This window comes from Scomber scombrus, chromosome 15 (assembly GCF_963691925.1).
Source record: "Scomber scombrus chromosome 15, fScoSco1.1, whole genome shotgun sequence".
NCBI classification, from domain to species: Eukaryota; Metazoa; Chordata; class Actinopteri; order Scombriformes; family Scombridae; genus Scomber; species Scomber scombrus.
Genome location: NC_084984.1, coordinates 6,408,782 through 6,419,664, shown reverse-complemented (window position 1 = coordinate 6,419,664; position 10,883 = coordinate 6,408,782).

Sequence of the window (10,883 nt, the reverse complement as noted above, 5' to 3'; positions counted from 1 at the left end):
TCATCTGAGCATATTGCTCATGTTTAACATCAAATCTGAACTTTTATCTAAACTATGTGACTCGTTTCAAATGCACACATTAAACTTACTGATTGTTCTCAGACTGACGAATCAATCACACAAAACTATCTGCAGATTTAAAACATGGAGGAGATAACAAGCTTCAGACATTATTTGATTTTTAGTTGAACTTGGAAATACAGCATGATAGTAGAAACTGTTTGTTTTTCTTGCAGCACACGTAAGGAGCTTAAATCTTCACCTTTAAACTGAAGATGAATTACTCAAACTCACCTCAACTTTTTGCAGCACTTTAGACATGACACAGGTGATTTAAAGATCCACAGTGGAAAACCAAACAAAAGAAAACATACAGAATACAATAGAAGCAAAGAGAAAAGTAAGGATGAAAACAGAGTGAAGATAATGATAATAAATCCTCAAGGTCCCAGAAGTCAGGGGTCGTAGCCTCTGTATGAAGCTACTTACAATTCATGTTGGAAAGTCAAATCATCCCAATTAGTCTTTTAATTTCACATCTCTGCTCACTGAGTCTGATACTTATTTTTGTTTGTTTTTTCCTTCATGACGCAGCTACTCATGCTACAGTATCCCTACATTAAAACTATTCTATTTTATAGAAAAATAGTCTTGTTTCAAGTTAATATTACCATCATCACAGGTTTCATATAGTGTTTTAATTAAGGATGTATGTGTTATATCTGTGGAGAAAAGTGTGTGTGTTTATGTGCTGTGGTTGGAAGCTTTGATCAGGGTTTTATCACCTGACTTCATCTCCAGCTTGGACAAAATACTAGAGTTCAGAATTAAAACAGCAGCATTTGAGAGCTACAGTTAACCTGCACAATGTCACTAATAGAGATTTTAAACCGCATTTTAACCAATATTATCCACATACACCTGCAAACTAAAACAATGAGACCTAATGTTGAAGGAAGAACTTTGCATGGCTCTTATGTTATAAGCTGAACTATCCTTTACTATTTCCTCTCTATTCATACAGCACTGTACACTAAATTGTACAAACATAACAAGCCTTGAGTGCTGTAAACAACACATCTGTGGACAATGGGAGCGCAAACAATGTTGTTGACAATCTTGACAATAATATAAAGTCATTCAAAAGTCACAGGAACAAAGTCAACTTCTGAATTTAACGTCCGACTTCAACTTTAAACTTCCAGATGTTTTTTTTGCGTAGGTGTTTTGATTACAGCAGGAGGAGAATGTTAAAACAGCTGCTAATATGACGTCTGACGTTTGACATCCTGTAAGTGCTGCTAAACAGTCTTACTGTAACCGAAGCCTGACATACAGCTGTTTCTGACTTGTTTTAAAGCTTACCTGATACGTATCACAATGCTTCCCAACAACAACTAAAAATAACTTTAAAAAAAATAGAAGTCCAGTCTACTGTGCAGATCTGTCTTTATAAAACAGGTTTATTTAACACTCTATAAAGAATGCGTGTGTTTTAGTTTGTTGAGACATCAAAAAAAAATTGTCAAGGTAATTGGTCATACAATTTATTTCATGGCATGAATTTCATATTGTGTTATATATATATATATATATATATATATATATATATATATATATATATATATGTGTTATATATATATTTAAGTCATAAACTTTGCTGAAAAAATGACTTGAGTGGAGCAGATGGATGCATGATGTCTGCTGAATGAGCGTGTTATTTTACTTTTATAGCAAATTACAAAAAACTATAAATAATATAATATAATATAATAATATAATGTTATATAGTCATATGTAACCATAGCCAGTTAGGGACTTGTTGGCAATTATATTGAAAAATAATCATGATTTGCACATTTTCTGACAAATATGAGTACATTTTCTCATTTTCACCTATTGGTTTCTGACTCTTCTTCTCAGACTGAATATAGTTTATTTTATATTTTTGTTCCCATTTTAAAAAAAGGCCAAAACCACGAATGTGTTAGTCTGTCTCTCAGTACTTTCTCACTTCTTGTGGGAGCTTCAGTTTAGCTCCTTCAAATTAAAATACATGCATATATAGTTTGACACTGTAGTTCTTTGCAAACATTATTAAAGGAGGAGCGAATGTTGCACTTTTTTCCAGCTTCAAATTCAGTGCTGTAGTGAATATTCACAGCAGCAGGACAGCAGGTGTGTGGGCTTTACTATAATTCAAAATAGACTACAGTATGAGTGTGTGTGTGTGTGTGTGTGTGTGTGTGTGTGTGTGTGTGTGTGTGTGTGTATGTGTGTGTGTGTGTGTGTGTGTGTGTGTGTGTGTGTGTGTGTGCGTGTGGTAATAAAGGAACGTGTCAGCCAGTGCAGCGGTGTGGCTCACTGATGTGTTTGTAATCGTGTTTTGGACAAAAATGCAGCTCTACGGAACACAGGAGTATGATACAGCAGACTTATATATAGGTTCTTTTCATGGGATTTGGTAGGAGAACTATAGAAAATAACCAGAAATTTAAATTCAGCTCCAAGAGGACGCTAAACTCCTAATAAAAGCATCTGTACTTTATGCAGATTACAAATAGGAAGGATGCCCTGAGGTATATATCGGCATGTGCAGCATCTTTTTAAAAAAGTGCTTTAAACACAGCAAACATTAAAAACAGATATACAGGAATAAAATCAAACACCAGATACTAATAAAAAACAATGTTACAAAGTGTTTTACATGCTATGAATCTAAAATAAAGTGCAGCAAATTAAGCATGATAAGATAAATTAACTATCGCAGGCTATCATACAAAAACTTGTTTTAAGAGGAAATTTAGAAGTTAGCGGTTTGTCAGTATGAGATCCTCAGGCATTTCATCCTACAGATAATGTGCTTCAACGTTTACATGATAAAAACACTAAATTATCTGCAGTATGTTGTTACACATCTGGGAATGCTGTTTTAACATTTCTCACTAACCTCTCACTCACAGAAACGTGGATCTTAAAACGGCATCAGCATTTCTGTTATTACAACAAAAACTTAAATTCTCACTGGAGCCAGACTGAAAACATTAAGTTGATAAAAAAAACAACCTTTTGCATTATCTCCTTCCTCTTCTACTCTCTCTCTCTCTCTCTCTTTTCTCTTCTAAAATCTCTCTCCATTTGGCCCCTGTGCCTGTGCCCCACTTTACACCGAGGGGGGCCCCTCAGGGAGCAGCCGGCAAAGTCACAGACTGCAGGAACAGACCTTTCAAATTCATAAAATTCATAGGATTTTTCACAAATGAATGAACACAATTTTCTACCAATTTCCTCATTATGCAAATATGCAAAATATCGCATTTAGACCAATTAGGGTTCCACACAGTTCCAAATTTAACCGTTTAAGCCGTAATTGCAGAAACTATCAAATAATTACCGCCGCTAATTGTGAATATTTGTGACAGATACAACAAATTCTCACACAAATTACATTTTATTCAAGGAGCCACTGCAACTATGTTTTCTCTCTTTTTTCTCTCTTTTTTTTCTCTTTTTTTTTGCAGAAGTCTAATTTAACTTACACAATAAAGCGAATTGAGTGCTTGTTATCGAATTTGAACAATTCATAAGGCCGTAATGTGGAATGATGAGGTAAATTGGTCTAAGATCCGCACAATATTTTACTGATCTTCTTTCAACTGGTCTTTCTATTTGTAAGGAGGGGGGGGGGGTTGAAATGTCTCCAGCTATTACTGCAGGTGTCACAAAGTCTTTGTGGGAGTGATAAAAAGCTGATAAAAGGTGATGGGCGCTCATCACAACGTCTCACTCCTCGGTGAAGCTGATTTTCAGAAATACCACATTTTATTTTGCTCAAATGAGAGATTTAGTAACAATATTATGACAAAAAAAACCCTTTCTATCTTCTTTCTCTTCCCCTCCCCTCCTCTCTTTCCTATAATAAACTGCAGGGGAGAGCTGGGTGCTGCATTCAGGGAAGGTCATCTTTGGACATGGACATCTATTCTACCCCTAATGCTAGACACAGGCATTTATAACTGTCTTGCTGGTGACCCGTTAGCGGATTATGGATGTCCCCCTCGGGCAGTGATTTGTTTAATCCGTGGAAATGGTCCTGGTGCTATGTAAACAAGCCAAGTGCGGAATGAAGGTGGCCACCCAAGCGTGGCGGGGAGGCCCTATTTGTCAGGGACCCTTCATAAAATACGGGGACGGTGCTGGAGATGTGATGTCTTCATTTTACACAGAGGGCAAAAAAAAAAAAAGCACCTCAAAGACTATTCCAGCGAAATTAACCACAAGAGGAATTTTAGCTCTTTGTGAGTGCAGAAAAATGAAGCTATAAGCTACTCAGTCAAAACAAAGCATGACAACATTTAGTTAGTGCTAGTTAGTTAGTGTATTTTAGATTATATGCAGCAAAAGTTAATTAGTTAACAATCACAGAGAAAATTGAATCATCTATTATTTGTGTTTTCTAAATAGTTACAAATAGAGTTTATTTACCTTACTAACTAAAGTTCTTTAGCCTTTTTGTTTTATTATTTCTTGTGAACATTTGCTTTATTTGTTTGAATATTTTTGCCAAATTTCCCATTGGCTTTCTATTGTTTGTTGCGCTCTTAAAAGAATAGTTCAAGATTTTTAAAATCATGTTAATTCACTTTATTGCTGAGATTTATATATTAAATTCAACTCCAATTTCACATTTGTCCCTTAAATAGGAAGCTTTAGCCAGTAGCCAGTTAGCTTAGCCTAGCACAAAGACTTTCTGAAGGTAACAAAATCCACCTATCAACACCTGTAAAGCTCACTAATTAACATTTTATATCCTATTTATTTAATGCATTTTTTTTAAGTGTATCTTCGGACTGAGCCAGGCTAGCTGCTTCCTCTTCTTTATGCTAAGCTAACTGGTTGCTTGTGTGCTTTATATTCAACATTTATTGGTATCAAGCCTGATTTATCTATTTAAAACAATACATAATATTCAGCTCCAATTTATCCAAGCTAAATATTTTAACTTTAAAAAACATTGTGCAGCTGATACACATTTATATACATAGAATAGAGGGTGTTGTTGCATTCTTCACATTCAATAACATTCATTGAAATCATGATGGATATTATGTTTTCCCCTATTTTAAGTAACATAGAGCCATAATATAGTGTGATTAGGAGTATTTTTCTCTGTAAAAACTCATATAGAGACTAAAGAAAACACTCTCTCTGCTCTCTGAAAGTTTCATTAAGAATAAATCAGCGGTTTATTAATGACTGATGGGCTATTTATGATTGAAAATAGACTTGTGTGGTTTCAGAGATATGGTATAGAGATTTAATTACGTGTGCATACTGTGACAGGGTCAGAATATGAACAATATGTCAGAGTTAACAACTGGAGGATGTGCAGAGTTAATTTGTTTTCACAGCTTTCCATCACATCTGTAAAAAAAAACAAAAAAAGTACCATTACATTTTATTTTAAGACATTTAGATTAAATATACAGTGACAATCATTACGTTATACGCTACTGTACCACAGAGGGGTGTCTTTATACCTCCAAAAACTAATTCTGCCTCCTTGTTTTAGACCCCCCCCCCCCCCCCTTTCTTTTAAACAGCATAAACACACATTCACGCATGCGGCCGCAGTGCTTCGCCCTCATGGAGAATGATTCTGGGAGTGAATAGAGATGAAGGAGGGGATATTAAGTCACTCTATATAACATCCAGGACACAATGCCGCAGTGATTGATGGGGGACAAAGTGGGAACAGCAGGACGGGGTTGAGGGGTGTGTGTATGTTGGGTGGGGGGATTGGAGGGGGAAGGGGTGGGGAGGGCTCCTTAGAGACAGCAGGGGGTGTAAATATAGGAGAGGAAAAGGAGAAGAGAGGAGAGAGCAGAGGAGAGGATGGGAAAACACTTTTTCGGGAGGGACCAGGCGGAGTTTGGAGTCTATTTGTATGAGTAATCAGCCTCCTATCTTCCACCTAACACACACACATAGACACACACACACACACTCTTCTCTCTCCCTCTCTCTCTATCTCTCCCTCTCTCACTCTGTCAGCCGTGTTTACTCACTGATTTTCTCAACAAGACAGCCATTGACACTGGATGGATGGGGCTAATCCGACACAGAGAGGAACAGCTCTGCCGGGGTTACAGGTCTGAGATGGAGCGCCCTCGACACACTCCCCTCACCTAATCTTCCGGCAAATATTTATCACTATCAATTTGGCCTGACTCCGTGACATTAAAATACCACGTATAGATAACCTCTTCGCTGGAGAATCGATCGTGGGCTCCCGCCGGCCCTGTCCGGCTCCGTCTCCCTGTGTAGCAGACCAGAGGATCAGATGGAGAAGGTCACTTATAGTGGCACATCACACCTGATACCAAACAGGTCATCCGTGCTGCTGATGCGATGCCCAGGGAGGGCCCAATATGCATTTTAATAGGGGTTTTGTTAGAGGGTGGTAGATACCAAAGGGGGGCCCTGGAGCCTGAGAGGAAGAGGGAGGGGGCAGTAAGAGACCTCCTGGCAATAAAGAGAGGAACTCATTTCATTAAAAATAAAGAAAAACCTCAGTTCACAATTATAGACAAAAAAATGTAGCGTATCTAGTGCTTTAGTGCTTTAAAGTAATACATATTTCACCATTTAAAAATCACCCATTGAGTCAGTTTTAATCTTTGGTCTTTTTTTGTACCATCACCTAAAAGAAATCAATTAAAAACCAGATCGAAAACGAGTTAATACAGGCATGGGTGCGCAGTAATCCACACTCAACATATCATTTACAGCTCTATATTTATATTCTGGGGCTTTACTGGAATATCTTTGCTCTATTTACAGTTTAAAAAGCTCCATGTTTATCTATACTGGTCCTCTTATGCGGCCCCTCAGTTCAGCCTCTGTCTGAAACAGGCTGTTTTAGCTCCTGTCTCTTTAAGGCTCCCCTCCTCCTGATGGGCCTGATCTGTTCTGAATAATTATTTGCCAAAACTTTGCAGTGGCTCAGTAGTAGTAGTAGTAGTAGTCAGATTTTGTGTCTTTTCCTTGTACTTTACTCAAAATCTAAACTTCTCAAATAGATTTGTGCATGTTTGAGCCTAAATCTGATCCAAAATATGCAAATGAATAACGTGAACACATGAAAAACCTTAGCAACCACCTTAGCAACAAAGGCTATACGAAACAGACGTCCATTTGTATTCATGTGTGAACAATCTGATGTCAGTTGCAAACTGATTTAAAGCATGTAGAAGTCCCGGCTTTTGACTTTAAGGGAATATTTTTACATACATTAACCACAAGTTTCTGAGCTTTGACCACGTTTATTTGTTCTTTATTCTTTTTATTGATGCTTTTATTTTACTGTCCACTTTGCTGCTGCAATATTGTACATTTCCCCATCATGGGATTAATAAAGGAATATCTTATCTTATCTTATCTTTAACATCTGACATCTTAACAATATATAAATAACAGAAAATCATAAAAAGCATGATATGTCTCCTTTAAAAATTGATACCCTTTAAACACACACACACACGCACACGCATATTTTATGTATGTATATGTGTGTGCGTAGTGTGTGTGCCTTGAGATGACTTTTGTTGTGATTTGGCGCTATATAAATAAGATTGATTGATTGATTGATTGATATGCATGTTGTGTATCAGCTTGTTCCAGCTCTTCACTGATGCTACATGATGTTTACACTGAATTAAATATTTAAAGGCAATCGCTCCATATTTATTTACAGCTTCTCCATCCATCAACTATAAAATATCCCAGTCGTTTATGTGTGTTTGAAAAACGCTCGGCTACATATTAACATGAGTTTGTAATGACAGCTGACAGACGACTCAATACAAGTCGTATAAAGCTAACCATAGACTGGAAACAGTAAAGAAAATCCTCGTACCAACACTTCTTACTTAAATTGTATCTTGTTTGTTTAACCCACAAAAACTGAAGTGTAAAAATTACAATTAGCTTTTTTTATGGAGGGTTATGTGCCAGACTGTTTCTGAGCTGGGATGGATGCATAAAGAGAGCTGGATACAGCGTTGGAGACGAGCCTCCGTTCACTACTCTGTGAAAGTTGCTCAGTGGCACATGAAGCCAAAAAAGCTGCGTCCCGATCTATGGGCCCAAAGCACCCGTAGACTTCCAGCGGCTGATTTGGCTGATTTCCGGGTTTAGCCCTCCAGCTAATTTGAAAGAGGATAAAATAATTCAATTGTGCAGCTTTTCTACACTTTCCAAATGTTATAAACTGATTGCATCAAATTCTGATAGTGAAATGAGTCACTTTGTGGGGGTTGTGACGCTCCAAATAAAAAAAATAAAAAAAATCCACCCTTTTACAGCCGCTGCTCCCCCCATGATTGTATGAAGGAAAAATGCTTTTTTGGCTGCTGTTGGACCCAGAAGTTGTAATTCCACAGTTTGGCCACTTTGTCAAATTGGCTTCAAAGCCCAGTGCCTGTTTCTGGGGGCTTGAGCTGGGCACAGTGACATCTGGGAGCCCCCCCCACTCGTTGCCTGGCAACTGCTTTTGGACAAAATAAAAAAAATTGAACTCTTGGCAGGAGAGTGAAAATGCATATTTCCCCAAAATGTTGAACTATTCCTTTAAAGTGGAGGTATAGATCTAACATGGTCAGGTGCACCTTCACTTTTTAATATTAATTTAATTTAATTTTCTTAATCCAGCAAGACAGTTCTTGTCATATTGTTTTCTTTTTAATTTAACTTTTTCTTTATTAGTGAGTTTACTTATCAACTTTTACTAATTGTTACCACTTATTAATTTTACAACTACAGTGTGAAACTATTTTTTATCATTTATTTAAATAATGGATGAATCTGATGTGATGTCTGTGTTTTTGCCATACTTTAAGCCAAATGTGGTACAGTAGAGACTGAATCATCAGCATTAAGCCTTTCCAATGATGATATCCATTTGTTTCTGGATAGTCCACAAACAGATGTGACTGGAGCTACTTTCTAATGATAAATTGCCCCTTTAATTAAAACTGTACTCGGTCTTGCAACACTGTTTTTGTAGAGAAATGTTGCTGTTGAAATACTTAACCTTTACATACTGTTTGGGTCAAATTTGACCCATTTTGAAAGCAATTAAAAACCACATAAATTACATTCTTTAAGCCTGAAATGTTATGACTTTCCATATAGTGGCCTAGATTGTCCAAATATTGATATATTTTCTCACAAAGAGGATGTTAAAGGTTATTCTGAAGCCTAATAATAAAATACTGTTGCGTCCTTCTCTTTACATTAATTAACAGAAACAATTATGGCTATTATGTTCTAATTTTAGATAACATAAGATCCTAATATAGTGTGATTGTTTATGTAATTTCACTATAATAGTGTCAAATCTTAAGAAAACATTAACACAATATATATATTTGTGGTTCAAAAATTGGTATAGGCTTTAATTATAAGCCTGGGTCAGAATATGGACAGTATGTAAGGTATAAATATCCATTTTCAGTCACCTCACTTTTATTGGGTTAAGAGACACATATTTTAGAGATGGGTTTGTACTACTAGAGGTATATTTTTAGGTGGGAATTTGGTTGAACTGCCCCTTTAAAGTGTGTGATGATAGTGTTTCTGTCGTCATCACAATCAGATACATTATTTCCTCAACTTTATGACAATTCAAAGGAAATCACATAAAGCTTCAGAGACAAGAAAGACAGAAGGCTGTGTGTGTGTGTGTGTGTGTGTGTGTGTGTGTGTGTGTGTGTGTGTGTGTGTGTGTGTGTGTGTGTGTGTACGTGCACGTGCTCTCCAGGCAAATCTGCACGCCCGGAGAGTACCAGCTGATTTCCTTCTCCTCCTCCCTCCTCTTCCTCTCGCCTCTCACTAATTGACCGACAGCGTTCATACACACATTTCTCACTAATTTCACATTTGCTATTCCAGCAGTAGCCGAGGCACGTCTCGAGGAATACATCATCTAACCCTCACTATACTGCAGAGTCCATCAACTATACCCCCCCTTTTTCCTTTCCTTCCTTCCATCCATCCCTCCTTCAACAGTTATAAATTAGCTGTTTTGTTTGATAATCAAATCTCTGTGATTCAGCCTTGTTCTCTCTCCTGCACGCAATGGACACACATGCTTAGATGCATGCTTTACAATATTTCTTGATGGAGAAAATTGCCAAAGTGAATTGATATCTGATTTTTTGGGGTATATAACTAACTGGCAAACACACACTGAAGCTCATGCATGCTCACACACACACAACACATACACACAGACAAGTGCACACAGGGACACACACACCCTCACACCCTCACTCACACACACACACAATCACTCACACACACACAGGCAAGGTAACGCATTAGAAAACTCCAAAGTCATCCAGTTTGCTCTAATCATTACAATTAGTCGTGAATTATCACCGGACTCTGACAGACGTTCCTTGTAACTCTCTTTTATTTCCACCCCGCGCTAATCAGCGGCTCTCATTACAAACGCTGATTAAACTGCAAATTACCCAGCAGCGGCCCCGTCCTCGCCTACCAGTGCCTCGCTCAATATCAATTAAGTCTAGCAGCCCGTCTGTAGTCTCGTGGCGCTTCCAAATGCTTGATAGTGCCACTTATTAGTTTGGAAAACTCGGAAAATACCAATAATCAACGGCCATGAAGCTGCAGGGAAAGAGCTCAGGGTTTCCCCCCACCACTCACATACAATCACATGAACTTTGTCCGATATAGGATTTATCTGCTGCTGCTGCAGCTGCTCCAGGCCTGCACACAACCACATGCATGCACACACACACACAGAGGGAGAGAGGGAGAGAGATAGTTTGCCATTATGTCTACTGTAGATGTGAAAA